The 22,720-nt window shown below is 39.0% G+C and overlaps 1 protein-coding gene across 1 annotated transcript in view; it reads right to left on the bottom strand.

Moving 5' to 3' along the window:
* Positions 1-22,720, bottom strand: part of DNAI1 (dynein axonemal intermediate chain 1) — a 264,230-nt gene that overhangs the window by 240,925 nt on the left and 585 nt on the right. The gene's annotated exons all lie outside the window — the stretch shown is intronic.

Raw genomic sequence — 22,720 nt, 5'->3', positions numbered from 1 at the left:
TATATTGGCTTGGCTTAACCATGAGCAATTAATGTTTTTCCACGTGTTTAAATTTGACTTCATTTGTGTGGAAAATGTTTTCTAATTCTCTTCATATAGTTTCTAGGTTTGTGTTGGTAGGTAGATTCCCAAATATTTTTTAAATTGTGTACTTTTATTTTAATTGGAATTTCCCTGTCTCTTGCTCTATGTCTTGCTCCTGGACTTTGTTAATATATAGAAGTACTGATAATTTATCTGGGTTTATTTTATAGCCTGCAACTCTGCTAAAGTTGTTAATTATTTAAATTAATGTTTTAGTTGATTCTCTAGGATTCTCTGAGTACACGATCATATTATCTGCCAAGATTGTCTTCGTTGCCTATTCTCATTCCTTCAATTTATTTTTTTCTCTTATTGTTATGGCAAACATTTCAAGAACAATATTAAATAATAGTGGTGATAATGGGCAAACTTGCTTCATCTCTCATCTTACCGGGAAGTGTTCAGGCTTATCCTTTTTATGGAAAATACCTGCAGAGGGTTTTAGATATTTCTTATCATTTTAAGGAAAGCTCAATTTATTTTTTTGTTTTCTAATATTTTTAATAGGAATAGGTATTGTATTTTTTTGCTGAGCCAATCGGGGTTAAGTGACTTGCCCAAAATACAGCCATATTGTATTTTGTCAAAACCTTTTGCTGCATCTACTGAGTTAATCATATGATTTCTGTTGGTACTGTTATTGAGATATGCAATTATACTAATAGTTTTCTAATATTGAATCAGCTTTGCATCCCTGCCATAGATCCCATCTGGTCATAGTATATGAGTTTCATTTAAAAAGTTTTATTTAAAATTGTTCTTTAAATGTCTGATAGAATTCATTTTCTGCCCTGGGTATTTTTTCTTGGCAGATTTTTGATGGATTCTTCGGTTTATTTTTCTAAGATGAGGTTATTTAAATATTCTATTTCCCTGTCAATCTGTGCTATTTATATTTTTGTAAATATTCATCTATTTCACTTACATTAAAGAATGAATGGTGATAAAAGGATGGGAACAATTAGTACCCAAAGGGAAAAAAAGCCAAAATATCCAATAGCCATATGAAAAAAATGCTTATCACTAAGAATTAGAGAATTGCAAATTAAGACAACTCTGAAGTTCTATTTCACATCCATCAGAGTGGCAAAGTTGATTTTAAAAAAAAAGGAAAATGGCAAATGGTGGAGGAGCTATGAGAAAAGCAAGCATATTGATATACTGTGAAGTGGTACATACATTCTGGAAAGTAATTTGGAGCTATGCCCCCAAAGTTATTAAGTTATTAATACAATTCAACAAAACACAGGGTATTAAATTGTTCATATCCTTTGACCCAGCAAATTACAAATTATCTAGATCATTACTAGATCTATGCCCCAAAGAAATCCTATATGTACAAAAATATTTATAGCAGCATTTTTATAGTGGCAAAGAACTGGAAACTCTTGGGATGTTCATTACCTGGAGAATGGTTAAACAAATTATGTTATAACAAAGTAATAGAATACTAATGTGTTGTAAGAAATGAAAAAAAAAAAAGTCCATTTCAAGGAAACTTGGGAGACTTATATGAACTGATTCACTGTGAAGTAGCAGAACTGGAAGAACTATTTATAATATAGGACCAATATTGTAAAAAAAAATGATTTTTAAAGACTTAAGAGTTCTGATCAATGCAATAATCATCTGTAATTCCACAGGACCAATGCTATCCATCTACTGATAGAAAAGTAATGGAATAATATACAGAAAAGGACACATATTTTTGGACTTCACCAACATGGGAATTAATTTTGCTTAATTATAGTCCTTTGCTGGGTCCTCCTCTAGATCATACCCTGTAACCATAGGCATCCCTCAGGGTTCTAACAAGGCTTCTTCCTGCTATACTACCTGGCAATTTCATGTGCTCCCTGGATTCAATCATCATCTCTATAGTGAAAATTCTCAGATCCACCTTTCTCACCCCCATCTCTCAGTGATCTTAATTTCAGACCTTTCAGACATGTTGGATGGGATGTCCAATAGACATCTTAAACTCAATATATCTACAAAGAACTCATTATTTTTATCCCTAAACCTTCCTCTTCTCCTACCTTCTCTATCACCCAAGAAGGCAAAGCCATAATTCTAGTCCCTCAGATTTACAACCTAGAAGTCACCCTGGACTCTTCATTCTCTCTCATTCGCCATATTCAAACCGTTGCCAATTTCACCTTCAGAACATCTCTTGAATGTGTCTACCTCAAGTCTCTCCTCACTCCAATCCATTCAGGCACTAATGTGATTTTTCTAATAAAATAAGTGTCATTGAGTTACTCCTCTACTCAATAAACTCAAGTGACTCTCTTATTAACTCTAGGAGCAAGTATGAAATACTGTTTGGTATTCAGATAATCTAGTCCCCTGCTACCTTTACAATCTTCTTAAAAGTTACTTCCCTGGAAATCTTCAACATAAAGAAGATCCAACTCACTTCAAGTTGATCAATGATGGACAGAAATAACTATACCCAGAGAAGGAACACTGGGAAGTGAATGTAAATTGTTAGCACTACTGTCTATTTACCCAGGTTACTTATACCTTCGGAATCCAATATTTAACGTGCAACAAGAAAATGGTATTTACACACATATATTGTATCTAGGTTATATTGTAACACATGTAAAATGTATGGGATTACCTGCCATTGGGGGGAGGGAGTGGAGGGAGGGAGGGGATAATTTGGAAAAATGAATAAAAAAAAAAAAAAAAAAAAGTTACTTCCCAAACCTACTCTTAGCCTCCTGGATGTTCCACAAACAAGACACTTTCATCTCTTAACTCTGCGAATTTTCTCTGGCTTTCCTCTATGCCTAAAATGTTCTCTCTCCTCCATTCTGACCTTACTGGATTTCTTTAATCCCAACTAAATCCCACCTCCTGGAGGAAATCTTCACTAAATTCTTCTAATTCTAGTACCTTCCCTCTATTATTTCCTATTTATCTTGCATATAGTTTACTTTGTAGATAAATATTTGCTTCTATATAAATATTTGTCCTCTCTCCCCACCTCCTTTCAGATTATAAGTTCACAAAGGGCAGAAATTGTCTTTTATCTCCTTTTTTTCATTTCTTTTATCCTCATCAGTTAGCACAATGCTGGCACATAGTAGACATTTAATTTACTGTTTACTAATTTATTATTTTTTCAATGGAAGGGAGAAAAAAACCAATGCTTAATAATTTTTAAAAAATTATTTAATTTAAAACAAGAAAGATTGGTCAATGGTGTTAAATATTGAAGAAATGTAGAGGAGAAAGACTGAGAAGAATCCACTGGATAGTATCGTGCTGTAAAAAATTACCAAAAAAAATTTACCATACCTAACTATAGATAATTATTGTGGTGACAAGGAAGATCAAATACACATTCAGAAGAAAATAACAAAGTCAAAGTTCCTATATTCAAAGTCTCCAAGAAAAATGAGAATTGATGTCAGGCTTTGGAAAAGATCAAAAGGGATTTTGAAAATTGAGTAAGATAGAGGAAAAATTAGGAAGAGAATTGAGAGTAGTGCAAAAGGAAATAGAAAAGGCTAATGCAAAGAAGAATGTCTTAAAAAGCCAAATTGGCCAGCTGGGAAAAGCATACAAAAAAAATTCCTTAAAAATTAAAATTGAGCAAATTGAAGCTAGTGACTTTATGAGAAATCAAGATACAATAAAGCAAAGCCAAAAAAACAGAAAACAAAATAGAAAAAATTTGATGAATAGAACCAGAAGATTGCTGTACACTTCAATGTTGTATGAAGATATATTCTGATGGAAGTGGATATCTTCAACATAAAGAAGATCCAACTCACTTCCAGTTGATCAATGATGGACAGAAATAACTACACCCAGAGAAGGAACACTGGGAAGTGAATGTAAATTGTTAGCACTACTGTCTATCTACCCAGGTTACTTATACCTTTGGAATCTAATACTTAATGTGCAACAAGAAAATAGTATTTACACACATATATTGTATCTAGGTTATATTGTTACACATGTAAAATATATGGGATTGACTGTCATCAAGGGGAGGGAGGAAGGGGATAATTTGGAAAAATGAATACAAGGGATAATGTTATAAAAAATTACTCATGCATATATAATGTCAAAAAAATTTATAAATAAAATTTTTAAAAAAAGAAAATAAATGTCAATGGACTGTCCTATTAAAAAACAAAAACAAACAAACAAACAAACAAACAAAAAAAACAAATTGAAATAGTTCACTGGAAAAACAACTAACTGACCTGGAAAATAGATCCAGAAGAGATAATTTTAAAATTTTTGGTCTGTCTGAAAGTCATGATCAAAAAAAGTACCTGAATATCATCCTTCAAGAAATTATCAAGGAAAACTGTCCTGATATTTTGGAAACAGAGGGTAAAATAGAAATTAAAAGAATCTATTGATCATCTCCTTAAAGAGATCCCAAAATGAAAACTCCCAGGAATATTATGATCAAATTCCAGAACTCCCAGGTCAAGGAGAAAATACTGCAAGCATTAAGAAATAAATAATTCAAGTATAGTAGAGCAATACTCAGGATAATACAAGTTTTAGCTTCTATATTAAAGGAACAGAGGGCTTGGAATATGAAATTCTGAAGAGCAATGGAGCTAGAATTGCAATCAAGAATCGCTTATCCACCAAAATTGAGTATAATCCTTCAGAAGAAAAGTACAAAATTCAATGAAATATGTTAGGATTATTACTAGGCGCTAAGTTGGTTGTCTGGTACTTTACAATTCTCTAGCTCAGAGTTCACACCTTTAAAGGAGTTTACACCTTTAAAGGAGTTTGCTCATTGGTTCTGTAAGGACTTCCCATAAGTCCATAGAGTACCCACAAACTTATTCTCTGGGAGCATATAAGGAGCCAACATTTAGTGGGGAAGTCAGTCTGGATTGGGTCAAGGAGAAGACTTCCCAGGAGAACTTCAAGGAAGCTTGAGGAGATTCAGTGAGGATTCAGTGGATTCACAAGTCTAAAGGAAAAGCCTGCTCATGGACTTTTGGGAGATTCACATCTAGGATTGAATTCTGGGCAACCCACAATCCCACACTCTTGGAGGCAGAGTCTCATTCCCACACTCTAGGAGATTCAGAATCAAGATTTCATTCCCACATCTACCTTCGTGCTGGCTGGAGGCTTTGGATTCAGAGGGAGCTAGAGACTAAAGCTGGCTGGAGACATCCTGACAGGAATAGATTCAAGACTTTGAAGGGCACAATATAGGATCTGGACTTTAACTCCTGGCTGCATTTTGGGATTATTGGAACTGAACTGAAACTAAGGCTGGCTCCAAAAGCTCCCCAAGAGATCTGCCCCAGAGAACGATCACAATTTAGAGACAACAGAACATTATATTTTGGCACCCAACGTGGGGCAAGGACTTTTGCTTATCCTTACTCTGGCTGATTCTGAGCCCTTCAGGGAGCTAGCTCAGACTTTACATTTTGGCGCCCAAACAAGGACACTCTGGGGAGTTTCTTGATGAACCCAGGTATAAACATGGTGGATAGCAGCCCAATGAGCTCAGGCTAGTATGTTGTGTGGAACCTCTGGAAGAGCCCATTTAAAGGAGTTCAAACCTTTGAAGGAAATAGAGGATTTTAAAGCATTTGTGATGAAAAGATCCAAATGGATTATTTGATTTTCAAATACAAGACCCAGGAGAAGCAAAAGTGATATCATAAGGGACTTAATAAGGTTTACCTTATTACATTCTGGGAGGATGATACTTGTAACTCATTAGAACTTTCTCATTATTAAAACAGTTAGAAGGAGTATAGACAGACATAAGGCCTGAGTACCAGTTGAATATGAAGGGTTAATATCTTTAAAAAAAAAAAAAGAAAGAAAGAAATTAAAGGGTGAAGGAGGAATTACTGGGAGAAAGGGAAAAGAAGTGGAATGGTGTGAATCATGTGCCATAAAAAGAGGCAAGAAAATGCTTTTACAGTAAAGGGAAAGAGTGGGAGGAGAAGGGGAATGAGGGAACTTTTTTTCATCAGAATTAGCTCAAAGAAGAAATAAAATACACACTCAATAGGGGTTTAAAAATCTTTCTTACTCTACAAGAAGATATGAAGAGAATGGGATCCAGGTAGAGGAAAAGATAACAAAAAGAGAGAGAGTGATATTTGGTGAGAGAGTGATCAGTAACAAAACACTTGGAGAGAGGGTAAAGGGAGAGAGAGAACAGAATAAATGAGGGAAATGTAATTAGCAATTGTAGAGGCCTGAAGATAGTGGGGGAACTCTGGGTAAGGTATAAGACCCTTTAGCCCAGAGGGAACTTGCGGACAATATCTGGTTTGGCTTCCCATCTCCCCTTGGGGTATTTCACCCTTCCTGAAAAGTCAAGGAAAGGTGTGACCATCTGCCTTTTACTTGAAGCAAGGGATACTTACATTAAAAATGCATTTACATATCAATAGCAGAGTGCTTATAGTTAGCACTTGCCAGTGTACTGTGGTGATATAATGGTACTATAGTTAGCACATGCTCAGCATGCTATAATGATGTAATTGTACTAAGATATTTAGGGGCTGAGAGGACTTGAAATAAACGGACTTCATCTTGGCCTTCATCACTCCTCCACTAAGACCAAGGACTAGGGCTGGTTCTGAGATCCTCCAGAGAGCTAGTCCAGATGGTATATTTTGGCACCCCAGCGTGGGGGCTCTAGAAAGCACACTACAAGCAATAGTAATTATAATAAGTTTGAAGCAAGTTTCTGTGATAAGGCCTCATTTCTCAAACACAGAGGGAATTGTCGAATTTATAAAAAAAAAAAAAATCCATGCCCCAATTGATAAATGATCAAAAGATACGATCTATGAACAAAGGACCATAAATTCATGCATATCCTTTGACCTAACAATATCACTACTAGATAGGAATTCCAAAAGATTTTTTTAAAAAAGAAAAAGGACCTGTATGTACAAAAATATTCAAAGCAGCTCTCTTCTCAGGGCAAAAAAAGTAAATTGAGGGGATGCCCATCAATTGGGGAATGGCTGAATAAATTGTAATTATAATGGAATATTCTTGTCCTATGGGAAATGATGAGCAGGATGCTCTCTGAAAAACCTGGAAAGTCCTCCATGAACTCAAGCAAATTAAAATATACTGTGTACAAAGTAATAGCAGTGTTTTGAGATGGTCATCTATAAATTACTTTATTATTCTCATTCAGTACAGTGATCCATAATTATTCTAAAGGACTTAAAAAATCCTATCCATACCCAGAGAAGGAATTGTGTCTGAATACAAATTAAAGCATTCTCTCTCTCTCTCTCTCTCTCTCTCTCTCTCTCTCTCTCTCTCTCTCTCTCTCTCTCTCTCTCTCTCTCTCTTCTCTCTCTCTCTCTCTCTTTCTCTCTCTCTCTCTCTCTCTCTCTCTCTCTCTCTCTCTCTCTCTCTCTCTCTCTCTCTCTCTCTCTCTCTCTCTCTCTCTCTCTCTCTCTCTCTCTCTCTCTCTCTTTCTCTCTCCCTCACTTTTTTTTCTTGAGAGTTTTTTTTAAGGGTGGGTGATCTATGTTTTCTTTCACAACATGACTTTTATGAAAATGTTTTGTATAACTTCGCATGTAGTTTCTTAATGGGGGCTGGGATGGGAAGATAAAGGAAAGAATCTTTAACTCAAAGATTTTAAAAACAAATAAAATGTTTTAAATGTAATAAAAATATTAAATAAAGTTTAAAACAATTTTAAAAATAATGGTTTTAGAGAACAGGAAGACTTGTATGAATGAATACATAGTGAAGTAAAGCAGAGCTGGAACAATACATGATAAGAAAACATTATAAAAACAAATTTGATAGACTACTCTTATAAATGCAATAACTAATCAGGTTTTGAAGATTGATGAACTATGTTATTCATTTGCTGACAAAGGTAATGGATTCAAGATACAGAATAAGACACATACCTTTGAACATGGATAACATTGGATTTTGCTTGACTATCAATATTTGATAAAAGGTTTTTGTCTTTTAAATAAGGGAGGGAGAGAGAAAATAAATGCTTGTTAATTGAAAAATGAAATTAAAAATAAAAAAGAAATGAGTTATGAATGAAAGAATTGTTGTTTACCAATGAGGACCCAATTGAGATAAGATAGCATTGTGCCCTGCACTCTGCTATTTAAGGATGCTGAGAAGGATGCAAAGTAAAGTGAGTCTCCAGTGTTGAGATTACTAGGGTGGGAACAGGGGAAATTCAAAAGGAAAAGGATTTGTATTGTTGATCATATTATTGATTATAAAAGGAGATAACTTAAATCAGAAATGATGGTGAGGAAAATGTGGAGAGATGGCAGGATTATGTATTTATATAATTACAGGATGGAAACTTCAAAGAAAGAAAGGTTATATTGGTTGGTTCTTTCATCATATAAACATAATATAAACTTGTTTTTGTCTCCATAGTATGAAAAACTGGGAGTCACTTTAACTTTTTTTTCCCCTGAGGCAATTGGGGTTAAATGACTTGCCCAGGGTCACACAGCTAGGAAGTTTAAGTGTCTGAGGCTATATTTGAACTCAGGTCTTCCTAACTTCAGGGCTGGTGCTCTATCCACTGTACCACCTAGCTGCCCCCACTTTAACCCTTCAATGTCCCAAGTAATTCTCTTTTAAAGATTCAGGAAGAGTATTCTCTATAGAATGCAATTACAGATCTTCATCATTCTCCATCCCCATCTGGCACAGTGTCTTGAATATATAGGTACTTAATAAATATTTACTGAACCAAAAGGTGGCAGTGTGTCTCAAAGGGAATAATCTGTGAATATTCATTAAGTACATGTTTTCTATGGAGCATTGTGCTAAGTCCTAGAGAGACAAAGATAGGGAGCAGAACAATGTCCCTAAACTGGGGAAGCTTACAATCCAGTGGGCAAAAGTCTTGAGTGTGGGAGAGACATACTATAGAGCACCCATGGAGATAGAAGCAAATGGATATTAATGGCAGTAAGAATCCCAAAATTCAAGAGTTAGAAGGGACCTCAGATGTCATTTAGTTGGACATACCTGACAAATAATAGCCCAGTTTCTGTTTGTACACCTCCAAGGATGGGGAGCTTGCCTCTTCTTGAGACAGCTCAATCCACTTTTGGACAGCACTAATTGGTAGGAAGTTTTTCCTGACATTGAAGCTAATTTTTTCTTTTTATTTATTTTATGCAGTTTCTACCCATTTATTCTTGGCTCTGTATTCTGAGGTTAAATGGAACAAAGCTAGTCCCTCTTTCACATAGTTACTCTTCAAAAAATTTAAGATAGTTCTCATGTCTTCCCTGAATCTTCTCTTCTGTAGACTAAATATGCCTAATTCCTTCAACATATCTCCTAAGACATGGATTCAAGACTAAGAAAGAGAAGCATACATTAGGAAAGGTATCAAGGGATATAATATGAGGAAGGGAGCAAAAAAGGAGAAGTCATATTTCAAATAATGTGAGAAGACAGAAGGAGTGCAAGTAAATAGAAGAGATTAAAATTGGAACAGTTTGTTCATAATAAAGAAGTTTATAAAAGGTCAGAGACTAGGAAACTACTGCAGATTTCTAAGTTTGTCATATCAATGTATCATCAGAAAGGGATAGAAAATAGAAATATTATCTAAGCCTTCAAGTAAAATAATGAAGTGCAGCACACCTAGAATATCATGTATAGTTCTGATCACTACACTACAGGAAAGATAATAGATTTTGAGAAGGTGCAGAGAATGACAGCTAAAATGTACATAAGGGATTTAATTCAACAAGCGTTTACCAAGCATTTATTACTATGTTCAAGGCACTGTAGATTAAAAAAAAAAAAAAATCAAACAGCTCCTGTCCTCAAAGAGCTTACATTTTATTGAGGAACTGAAGAAAGAAAAGCATCAACTATTATGAATATAGAATTCTCTGTTGAAATTCTTTGAATTTGATCTATTTCTAAGGTTTCTCATTTCTAATACTGATGGAAAATGCTTTTATATATTATCCTTTTCTTCACAATAATCTGGGAGTTTGATGTCTTAAATTTCTTCTCTTTATTATGTTCTCAAGGTCCATAATTTTTCTCTACATTTCTTCCTAAAACTTCTCCACTTCAGTAATTTTCTGGACCTGCTTTTCTTGGTTCCACTTTTTTTTCTGCTAGTGTAGCCTGTAAAGAGCTGAAACTCTAGAGTTACTTCACTGAGGTCGAACACTACAGCACTTAAAGGCTAATTACCGATTGGACAATACTCTATAAGAATATGCTTGGAAAATGGCCCTTCCCACTATTCTGTGCTGGTCCAATTGTTTGGTGTATACAGAGAATTGTAGGAGGGACTAGGAGGTGGAATAAGACTAGCCAAGGTCACTTCTGGGCAGGAGACAAAGAAGCAGGTCACAGAGATTCTGCTTCCATCCAATTCACTCCTACCCCTAAAGACCAAAAATAAAGACCAAAGACTTTTACTTATCCTGACTCTGGCTGATTCTAAGGTATCCAGGTTGCTAATGAGGTCATCACATTTGGTGCCCAACGTGGGACCAATGACCATAATTTCACTGAAGAAGTCCTCAGGGACCAGGAAATAAGATGAGTGTTTTAATAGACAAACATGGAACTTACTTTGTTAAGGGCTAAACTAGCAACCTTTTCTAACTGAAATGGGGCAGATATTAGGAAAAGATTCTCTCTCATCCCCAATCCCACCCCCATCCCCACCCCGAGGGGGCGCTATAGAAAGCATGCTTAAGTTGATCAAGGGACAAGGCTTAATTATAACTTGGTTGCAGATCGCTAGACTCTTGGGTACGTTAGAACCCACATCCCCTTGGTTCTTAAAGGAAGAAGATATAGGGGCAGATAATTGGAAACTAGTAGGAGACCAACTATATGAATACTACAATGATAAAGATCCTCATTCAATTTCCAAGGAAACATTCTATATATACAGCATAATACAACTGGCCTTAAAGAATCCTACAAGTTATAGAAAAAAAAATTTTTTTTAAGAACAGCCAGATAAGAAAGTGTGAGGAAAAAGAGGAAGACAAAGAACAGATTAATAGCAATATCAGTAGAGGGCATGTGGAGTTAAGTAAGGATGAAGGGCATGGTGAAGGGTGTGGTAAAGGGTGTGGTAAAGAGTGTGGTGATTCTCCCTCTGACCAGGCAGCTTCAACCCCGACTAAACGGGAACTGGTTCTTGAAATGCCCCTATCAACTTCCTTCCAGGATGGAGGGAGAGGGAGTAGTGGGAAGGGCAAAGGTATCACCAGCACCTCTCCCCCCTTCCCCAGCAATCACCCTCCTCCTATGACTAGATTGCAAAAGGCACAACTTAAAGCCACAGAAGAAGGGCATGATTTAGATGATTTGAAAATAGGTGTGTATCTGGTAATTCAACAGTTTAACTCTTCAGGTCAAGAGAGTAGAAGATACATTCCTTTTGATATAGAAATCCTCAAAGACCTGAAAAAGGCTTGCACTCCTTATGGGGCTACATTAGCTTATGTTAAGATGTTATTACAGAATTTGGCTTATGAAGTCTTAACCCCTAGAGACTGGAAATCTATAGCAAGGACATGCTTAGAACCTGGACAAAACTTGCTGTGGCTTTCTGAATATAATGAGCTCTGTAGGATACAAGCCCAACAAAATAGTCATAGTGGAGTTAATCCTCCAATCACCTATGACCAACTAACAGGTGTAGGTTCTTATGCAGAAATTTCAGTACAGATTAATTACCCCATAGCAGCATATGAGCAAATTGCTGCTGCTGCTATCAAAGCATGGGCTTTTTCCCCCAGTAAAAACGACAAGGGAGAAGCTTTCACAAAAATTGCACAAGGGGCAAATGAGCCCTTTGCTGATTTTGTGGGATGTTTGCAGACAGCTGTCATACGAACTAATGGTGAAAATGCAGTAACAGACATTATGATAAGGCAACTTGCTAAAGAAAATGCTAATGAGGTTTGCAGAAGGATTATACTAGGACTACGCAAGGATGCTCCTTTAGAGATCATAAGATGCTGTGCCACAGTGGGCACAACTACCTTTTATAGCCAGGCTATGATGCAGACTTGCCAAGGTCCGAACATGGGAAGACAGGGTCCCTTTTGGCAATGAATTTCCAGAGAGACTCGTCAATGCTTTCAATGTAGTAAAGTAGGACATCTGAAAGCTCAATGTTGGCATAGAGAAAACAGGGTGGGAGAACAAGACCCAATACCCTATGTCCAAAATGCAACAGAGGCTTCTATTGGGCATCATAATGTAGACTGATTCAGGGAAACGGGATGAGGGGCTCAGCCCCAGGGTCCAAGGCAAAAAATACTTGGGGTATAATGGCAGCCGATGCTACACCCAGAGAGAGCCTAGAAGTTCAGTACCCAGACATGACCAATCAGCCAGGAAGCCATCTGATGGGAGAAAGGGATTACACAATCAATCAGCCAGGAAGCAACCTGAAGGGAGAAAGGGATTACAATTGGGGAGAACAGAGTTGTATGTAGCTAGGACAACTGAGATACCCTCTGGAAAGGTGAAATCTGTTCCTCTCCAGCCTAGGGATCCCTTGCCTCCAGGCATAGTAGGCTTGACCATTTCACCTCCTGAGAGTACTTACAAAACAGTGTCCATCCATACATTAATGTAGGAAACTGGGGAATGTGTAGATAATATCACAGTCACTAATACAAGTAGACAATGTGTGACTTATCAACCAGGAGAAGTAGTAGCATCAGGTTTACTGATACAGACTCCTAATAAGCAATCTGGTGATAGTTGCCCAGATTCTGACTCCAATGAACAAAATCCAGGAATATATTGGACAGCAGCTGTGACTGCTGACCGACCTATGCTTACTATTTATATAAATGGAATACCATTTGAAGGATTGGTAGACACGGATGCAGATCATACAGTTATTAGAGGTGCCAATTGGCCCAGTCACTGGCCAAAGATTAAGGCAGACATCTACATGTCTGGCATAGAAGGATCAATAGCAGCTGAAGTTAGTGCTACCCCTTTGAAATGGATACTTGAAAGTGAAACAGGAGTTTTTACTCCTTTTATATTTGAAAAAATCCCCATCAATCTGTGGGGAAGAGACATTTTACCACAATTGGGATTAAAAATGAGTATTTCAGTTTTTTAGGCAGAGCTGCTGTTGAAGGCCTGTCAACACTTTCACCTGTTCCTATCCAATGGAAAACTGACGTGGATAGAACAGTGGCCCTTAGGTAGCAATAAAATTCAGGCCTTATTAGATATAGTACAGGAGCAACTTGACCAAGGACATTTACAACCTTCTCTAAGTTCCTGGAATTCCCCAGTATTTGTTGTAAGAAAGAAATCTGGAAAATGGAGGATGCTGACTGATTTAAGAAAGGTAAATGAACAGATGGAAACTATGGGAACTCTTTAATCTGGACTTCCACCTCCTACTCAATTGCCTAGAGAATGGCCTCTTTGGGTTACAGACATTAAGGATGGTTTCTATTCTATACCTCTAGATAAGGAGAATATGAAAAGATTTGCCTTTTCAGTGCCCAGCATTAACTTAGCTGAGCCTTATAAAAGATATGAATGGACAGTTTTGCCACGAGGAATGAAAAACAGCCCTACTATGAGTCAAATGTATGTTGCTGCTGCTCTTACTCCAGTAAGAAAAAGCTTTTCCAAAAGTAATGTTATTACATTACATGGATATCTTGGGATGTGCACCTGAGGAGCAAATGTTAGAAGTATGTTTACAAAAGACCATGGAAACACTAAGGAACTACAGATTGCACATAGCTCCAGAAAAAAATTCAAAGACATGCTCCTTTTTAATATTTAGCAAGCACCTAAGCTGCTTACAGTACAAAAACTCTAAAAAAAAAGCTAAAGACCTTAAATGACTTCAGAAATTGATAGGAGATATCCAATGGATGCGTCCAGTGTTAGGCTTGACTACCTATCAATTACAACTATTATATGACATTTTAAGGGGAGACAGTGCTTTAAGCTCACCAAACCAGCATAGAAAAGAAGCTCAAGAGGCTTTGAAAGAAGTTTTAACTGGCTTTATCCAATGGGGTTGAAAGAGTCACTCAAAAAATCTTGGAAATATCAGTTTTTGCTACACAAGAGGCACCCACAGCAGTCCTTCATCAAAGAAACAGTGTGATAGAATGGGTGAACCACCCAGCACAACCAGAACAAAGCTTTACTCCTTACGCAGTGCTTGTGGCTAGAATTTTATTAAAGACCATTAAGCGAGCAGTACAGTTATCTGGGATAAGACCTGAAAAGATATACACCTTTTATACTAATGCACAAATTAATGTATGCTATGAAACCATCCTAGAGTGACAAATTTTATTAGCCATGGCTCCAAATTTTACACACAGGTCTCCATTAAAGATATTCTATTACATAATTGGAGATGGATTCTTGAAGAAAAGATTTCTAAAGTTCCTCTTAAAGGACCAACTATCTTTACAGATGCATCCAAACTTAATATTTGCCCTGTATACTCTTGTGACTTAATTATAAAGAGAGTAGTCAGAACTCCTTTTCAGTCTACTCAGCAGAATGAATTGTATGCAATCATTCTAGCTCTTACTTATTATCCAGGAGATGTAAATATATCTGATTCAGCCTAGTCAGTAGGTGTGGTACAAAGAATTGCCACAGCCCAAATAAAATTTGTAGCCTCTAATATATATCAGCTCTTTAAAGAACTTCAAGAGTAAGTGAGAAAGCATCCAGGTAAGATTTATATCTTGCATGTCCACTCTCATAGTGGACTTCCAGGTCCTATTTTTGATGGTAACTCAAAGGCAGATAGCCTTCTAACTATCTTGGCCAATATTCCTTTATTTCAAGAAGCCCAAGAATCTCATTTTAAATCAGGCTGCTCGAGATTTACGGTTACAATTTGGAATAACAAGAGAGGAATCTAGGAGCATAGTAAAAGCCCTTCAGCTTGCCTTCCTTTCCATACTCCTACTCTCCCTCCAGGAAGAACTCTCATGGTTTGAGACCCAGTGAAATTTGGCAAATGGATGTGACCCATTATAAATCTTTTGGTCGTCTGTCTTTTATCCATGTTGTGGCAGACACCTTTTCAGGATTCACTTTTGCAATACCAGCAGCAAAAGAGACAGTCCAAGTGGTCACTGAATTCCTTATACAAGCATTTGCAATTATGGGTGTGCTACAAGCAATAAAAACAGACAATGGACCTACATATACTTCTAATCATTTTGCACACTTTTGTGCACAGGATAAAATTTTATACACCATTGGCATAACTTTTAATTCTCAAGGACAGGCAATAGTAGAGAGGAAAAACAAGAGACATTAAGATGTTCCTCCAAAAACAAAAGAAAGGGGGAGCCACAGGTAACCCTAGAGAACTTCTAAATATAGCTCTTTATATTATCAATTTCTTGATTTTTGACAAAGATGCACTGGCGCCAGCAGACAGGTTTTATAACCCACTGGAAGGGCAGTGTCCAGTGTGAGCAGCTTCACTATCTTTAAATAATTGCCAGGTGATGTGGAGAGACCCAGAAAATGGTGAATGGAAGGGACCAGATAGGTTAACTGCTGGAAGAGAGGGTTTGCTATTATCTCCACAGATGGAGAAGGAATCAGATGAGTGCCAACAAGCCATATTTGCCTTGTCTATCAGAGAGAGAATGAAGGAGAAGACCCAAGAAACATTGGGTGGTTCCGTTGCTGACTGTGCCCACCACTGAAAGAGCATGGCAGTTATGGCATTTGACTCATGTACATTAAAAATTGTTGGACTTCAGAATCCTCAGGAATCATTGGAATCCTTGAGACATGAAAAGATTGTTGTAGGACATGAAAACCCTCAGGAATCATTGGATTCTCTAAGACATAATAAGATTGTTGTTGGATTTTAAAACCCTCAGAAATCATTAGATTCCTTGAGAAATGATAAAACTGTTGTAGTACTTGAAAACCCTCAGGAATCATTGGATTCTCTGAGACATGATAAGCCTGTTGTAGGACTTGAAAACCTTCAGGAATCAATGGATTCTCTGAGACATGATAAGATTGTTGTAGGACTTGAAAACCTTCAGGAATCATTGGATTTTCTGAGAAATTATATGACTGTTGCAGGACTTCAAAATTTGTAAGAATCACTGGATTCCCTAACACATAATACTGTTGTAGAACTTCGAAAACTTGCCGGGATCACTGGATTCCCTGACACGTGAAGCAATGGACAATAGATTGGTTTTGGACTATCTCTTGGCTGCTGAAGAAGGCGTATGTGTGACTGATTACTACTCTCCTTCTAGGACTTCTGGAAATCTTTTACAAGACCATGTTGATTTATACTGTTTGTTATATCACTACTTGCATGTACAATTCATGTTTGTTATACCACATCAAGCCTGTAGTAACTGTGGGGATAGTGATCACTAATAGCCTGTGCGTTATTGCTATGTGCTTATGTAATACCTCCCATGCTGATGGGTTTGTGCATACCTGTTTCTAATAAGACCCTTCAACCCAGAAACCTGACAGCAGTGCCCACTTCCCTTTGGTGCTTTTCATCTCCCTTCTCGAGATTTCAGGGAGGGCGTGATCATCTCCTTTTTAGTGCTTTCATCTCCCTTCCTGAGAAGTCAGGGAGGGCGTGATCATCTCATTTTTAGTGCTTTCATCTCCCTTCCTGAGAAGTCAGGGAGGGCGTGATCACCTCCTTTTTGGGGTTCTCACCTCCCTGAGAAGTCAGGGATGGTGTGACCACCAGTGTTCTAAAACAAAAGAAAGTGGGAGATGTAAAGGGCTGAAATTCTTGAGTTAATACACTGAGGTCGGATAACCAAGCACTTAAAGGCTAATTACTGATTGGACAATGCTCTATAAAAATATGCTTGGAAAATGGCCCTTCCCACTATCCTGTGCTGGCCCAATCGTTTGGTGTATGCAGAGAATTGTGGGAGGGACTAGAGGATAGAGTAAGACTAGCCAGGGTCACTTCTGGGTGTGAGATGAAGAAGCAGGTCATGGAGATTCTGCTTCCATCCAATTCACTCCTACCCCTAAAGACCAAGAAAAAAGACCAAGGACTTTTGCTTATCCTGATTCTGGCTGATTCTAAGGTATCCAGGGTGCTAATGTGGTCATCACAGCAGCCTACAGTAAAAATAAATAAATAAATAAATAAATAAATAAATAAATAAATAAATAAATAAATAAATTGCTTTTCATTGAATCTAGTATATTATGTATATTCTCCAAAGGTGTTTCCAAATTTTTTTAGTTTCAACATTTTGTCCCAAGATTCTTTAGTTAGGTTCACTTCACTATTTCCAGCACTTTTTCTTTTCTTTTTTGGAACTGTTTTTTTTCCAGTTAATTCCTTCACTATCTCCATCAGCTCCATTTAGAAAGTAAGAAATGCCCAGACTTCATAAAAATGGCCACACAAGAAGAGTGACATGGATGTTCATACCACGGGGAGGGGCTAAAATTTACCAAGTGCAATCTTTTTGCTGAAACAGAAGACCACCAGACTGTACAATCTGCCATGAAACTGCATCCTAAAATCCTCTGGACCTTGCTATATGACTTTCTGCTACACTTCCAAAATCCCTGGGCCTTGTTATCTATTCTGCAACTTTAGTCTCTTATACTGCTGTCTCTCCCAATTAGAGTGTAATATCCTTGAGAGCAGGAATTCTCATTTTTTTTCCTATTTATAGCTCTATCATTTAACATGATATTTAGTATGTAGTTATTTTTCAGTAAATGTTTCATTTATTTTATTATATCTGGAGAAGATTCTAGCTTTCTGATACAACTGAATTTCTATATAATTTTTCTACATATTTTATTATATATGATTATAATTATTACAAATATTACAAATAATTATAATATATATTTCTATATTTTTTCTTGTATTTTTTCTTTCTTTCTTTTAACCCATTTGACCCCATTATTTTGGGGTTCTTCTTAAGTTTGGTTATTGCATAACTGACTGTAAAAATTTTTTTTTGAGCCTATACAGTAGTTTTTTCCCTTGGAATTTATAATGCTATTCAAGAATAAGGACTTTGAAGCTGGCTCTCTCATAACTTCTTACGGCAATCTTCACAGAAGAGCTATAGTATAGAAGAGGGATTAGACTCCTGCTTGGCTCAGAAAACAGAATGAAGTAGAAGTTACAAAAAGGCAAAGAGAGGAAAGTTCTTAACAAATTTTTCCAAAAGTCAAATGGACTACTACAGGATGTAGTAAATTCTTAGTTACTGGAAATCTCAAGCAATGCCTGTACAACCATTTATCAGGCATGTCTTATTCAAGGTTGGGTCACCCAAAATGCATTCTGTGGCCCCTTTATAATTCCAAGATTCTATGATTCTGCAGTCCTTTTCTGTCCGATTCTATGATTCTGCAGTACTTTTCTGCCTGATTCTATGGTTCTGCCAGCCTGTTCTGCCTGGTTCTATGGTTTTGCCGTCCTGTTCTGCCTGGTTCTATGGTTCTGCTGTCCTGTTCTGCCTGATTCTATGGTGCTGCAGTCCTTTTCTGCCTGATTCTATGGTTCTGCCATCTTGTTCTGCCCGGTTCTATGGTTCTGCAAGCCTATTCTGCCTGGTTCTATGGTTCTGCCGTCCTTTTCTGCCCGGTTCTATGGTTCTGCTGTCCTTTTCTGCCCGGTTCTATGGTTCTGCCGTCCTTTTCTGTCTGGTTCTATGGTTCTGCCGTCCTGTTCTGCCTGATTCTATGGTTCTGCCTGGTTCTATGGTTCTGCCGTCCTGTTCTGCCCGCTTCTATAGTTCTGCCGTCCTGTTCTGCCTGGTTCTATGGTTCTGCCGTCCTTTTCTGCCTGGTTCTATGGTTCTGCCGTCCTGTTCTGCCCACTTCTATGCTTCTGCCGTCCTGTTCTGCCTGATTCTTTTTTTTTTTTTTTTTTTTTTTTTGAGGCTGGGGTTAAGTGACTTGCCCAGGGTCACACAGCTAGGACGTGTCAAGTGTCTGAGACCAGATTTGAACTCGGGTCCTCCTGTTCTGCCCAATTCTATGGTTCTGCCGTCCTGTTCTACCTGGTTCTATGGTTCTGCCATCCTGTTCTGCCCAATTCTATGGTTCTGCCTTCCTGTTCTGCCTTGTTCTATGGTTCTGCCATCCTGTTCTGCCCGATTCTATGGTTCTGCCATCCTGTTCTGCCCACTTCTATGGTTCTGCCGTCCTGTTCTGCCCACTTCTATGGTTCTGCCGTCCTTTTCTGCCCGGTTCTATGGTTCTGCCAGCCTGTTCTGCCCAATTCTATGGTTCTGTCGTCCTGTTCTGCCTGGTTCTCTGGTTCTGCCGTCCTGTTCTGCCTGGTTCTATGGTTCTGTCGTCCTGTTCTGCCTGGTTCTATGGTTCTGTCATCCTGTTCTGCCTGGTTCTATGGTTCTGCCATCCTGTTCTGCCCAATTCTATGGTTCTGCCGTCCTGTTCTGCCCACTTCTATGCTTCTGCCGTCCTTTTCTACCTGGTTCTATGGTTCTGCCGTCCTTTTCTGCCTGGTTCTATGGTTCTGCCGTCCTGTTCTGCCTGGTTCTATGGTTCTGTCGTCCTGGTCTGCCTGGTTCTATGGTTCTGCCGTCCTGTTCTGCCTGATTCTATGGTTCTGCAGTCCTTTTCTGCTTGATTCTATGGTTCTGCCAGCCTGTTCTGCCTGGTTCTATGGTTCTGTCGTCCTGGTCTGCCTGGTTCTATGGTTCTGCCGTCCTGTTCTGCCTGGTTCTATGGTTCTGCCGTCCTGTTCTGCCTGATTCTATGGTTCTGCCGTCCTTTTCTGCCCGGTTCTATGGTTCTGCAATCCTTTTCTGCCTGGTTCTATGGTTCTGCCAGCCTATTCTGCCCAATTCTATGGTTCTGTCGTCCTGTTCTGCCTGGTTCTCTGGTTCTGCCGTCCTGTTCTGCCCAATTCTATGGTTCTGTCGTCCTGTTCTGCCTGGTTCTCTGGTTCTGCCGTCCTGTTCTGCCCAATTCTATGGTTCTGTCGTCCTGTTCTGCCTGGTTCTATGGTTCTGTCGTCCTGTTCTGCCCGGTTCTATGGTTCTGCCATCCTGTTCTGCCCGATTCTATGCTTCTGCCGTCCTTTTCTGCCTGGTTCTATGCTTCTGCCGTCCTTTTCTGCCTGGTTCTATGGTTCTGCCGTCCTGTTCTGCCTGATTCTATGGTTCTGTCGTCCTGTTCTGCCTGGTTCTATGGTTCTGCCGTCCTTTTCTGCCTGATTCTATGGTTCTGCCGTCCTGTTCTGCCTGATTCTATGGTTCTGCCAGCCTGTTCTGCCTGGTTCTATGGTTCTGCCGTCCTGTTCTGCCTGGTTCTATGGTTCTGCTGTCCTGTTCTGCCTGGTTCTATGGTTCTGTCGTCCTTTTCTGCCTGGTTCTATGGTTCTGCCGTCCTGTTCTGCCTGGTTCTATGGTTCTGTCGTCCTGGTCTGCCTGGTTCTATGGTTCTGTCGTCCTGTTCTGCCTGATTCTATGGTTCTGCAGTCCTTTTCTGCCTGGTTCTATGGTTCTGCCGTCCTTTTCTGCCTGGTTCTATGGTTCTGCCGTCCTGTTCTGCCTGATTCTATGGTTCTGCAGTCCTTTTCTGCCTGATTCTATGGTTCTGCCGTCCTGTTCTGCCCGGTTCTATGGTTCTGCCGTCCTTTTCTGCCTGGTTCTATGGTTCTGTCGTCCTGGTCTGCCTGGTTCTATGGTTCTGCCGTCCTTTTCTGCCTGGTTCTATGGTTCTGCCGTCCTGTTCTGCCTGATTCTATGGTTCTGTCGTCCTGTTCTGCCTGGTTCTATGGTTCTGCCGTCCTGTTCTGCCCGATTCTATGGTTCTGCCGTCCTTTTCTGCCTGGTTCTATGGTTCTGCTGTCCTTTTCTGCCCGGTTCTATGGTTCTGCCGTCCTTTTCTGCCTGGTTCTATGGTTCTGTCGTCCTGGTCTGCCTGGTTCTATGGTTCTGTCGTCCTTTTCTGCCTGGTTCTATGGTTCTGCCGTCCTTTTCTGCCTGGTTCTATGGTTCTGCCGTCCTGATTCTATGGTTCTGTCGTCCTGTTCTGCCTGGTTCTATGGTTCTGCTGTCCTTTTCTGCCCGATTCTATGGTTCTGCAGTCCTTTTCTGCCCGATTCTATGGTTCTGCCGTCCTTTTCTGCCCGGTTCTATGGTTCTGCCGTCCTTTTCTGCCCGGTTCTATGGTTCTGCCGTCCTTTTCTGCCCGGTTCTATGGTTCTGCTGTCCTTTTCTGCCCGATTCTATGGTTCTGCAGTCCTTTTCTGCCCGGTTCTATGGTTCTGCCGTCCTTTTCTGCCTGGTTCTATGGTTCTGTCGTCCTGGTCTGCCTGGTTCTATGGTTCTGCCGTCCTTTTCTGCCTGGTTCTATGGTTCTGCCGTCCTGTTCTGCCTGATTCTATGGTTCTGCCGTCCTGTTCTGCCTGATTCTATGGTTCTGCTGTCCTTTTCTGCCTGGTTCTATGGTTCTGCAGTCCTTTTCTGCCCGATTCTATGGTTCTGCCGTCCTTTTCTGCCCGGTTCTATGGTTCTGCTGTCCTGTTCTGCCCCTTCTATGATTCTGCAGTCCTTTTCTGCCTGAAACTGTAGAGACTAAAAGGAAGTGGGATAAAATCATGTGCCATCTAAATAAAGCTTTTCATCAAACTCACAAATTCTAGTATGAAAGAGACCCTTTTTGAAATCTGAGATGAATGTTAGAACAATATCATCATTTAAAAAATTATTATAACTCAAATTTATATAGTGCTTTAGTTTTTAGAACATTATATATATATATATATATTTCCCCATCTATCCTACTTTACATAAAATTATATAATTCATTAGATTAATATACAGGACAAAAAGCAATATGAACAAATTTTAAGATGGATGGATAAAAAGGAACCATTTAGGCTGTTGTTCATGTAAGACTATCCCAACTATCACACTAATTCTTCAGAACCCTGCTCATTGCTCACAGCAACACAACATTAGTTTAATTGGATTATGGCTCTGACCCAATGGGGTAATTCCTAGAACTCCCATGAAACAGGACAAAAGATGACTCTGTATTTATTTGAGAGGCGCAGAGTGAGCTTTTTCCTGAGTAGACACTCATTTGGTCGGTAGCGTTAGAAAAAAGGAAAAGCGACTCGGGAAAAGTGGAATGTGGTGATTAAGAGGTTTGGGAGCAGAGAGAGGCATTTTAAGGATTCAGGGTGCCCATGGAGTAGCTTGGAGGAGAAGTCATAAGATCAGGCCAGGGTTCTTCAGCCACTAAACTACCATGCCGGAGAAAGTGGACGGCTCGTCAAAGACGGGTTGTTAATGACCTTGCTGGAATTGCCGCTCCCTTTCATGAGCTCTCAGTCCAAAGTCCTAAGCGCCTTACAGTGACGTCCCCCAAGAACACAGACGCCACAGGGGACCACAAATATAGTAGACACATTTTTTGAAAGCCTGTTTTATCAGGAGGTCTCACACTTTATCCACACTGCCGGCTGTAAGGCCACAGAGAAAGGGCCATTGGCCCAGAGGTGTGAACATTAAAAACCACCACTGCTTACAGCTCGGCAGCTGTGTCACAAATTTTCCCAGAAGCCTCCTCTGGTTTCTGTTACCCGCATCCTTTCTTCTCC

Source organism: Sminthopsis crassicaudata, chromosome 1 (genome assembly GCF_048593235.1).
Source record: "Sminthopsis crassicaudata isolate SCR6 chromosome 1, ASM4859323v1, whole genome shotgun sequence".
Classification (NCBI taxonomy): Eukaryota; Metazoa; Chordata; class Mammalia; order Dasyuromorphia; family Dasyuridae; genus Sminthopsis; species Sminthopsis crassicaudata.
This window is presented reverse-complemented; position numbering and strand designations above follow the sequence as displayed.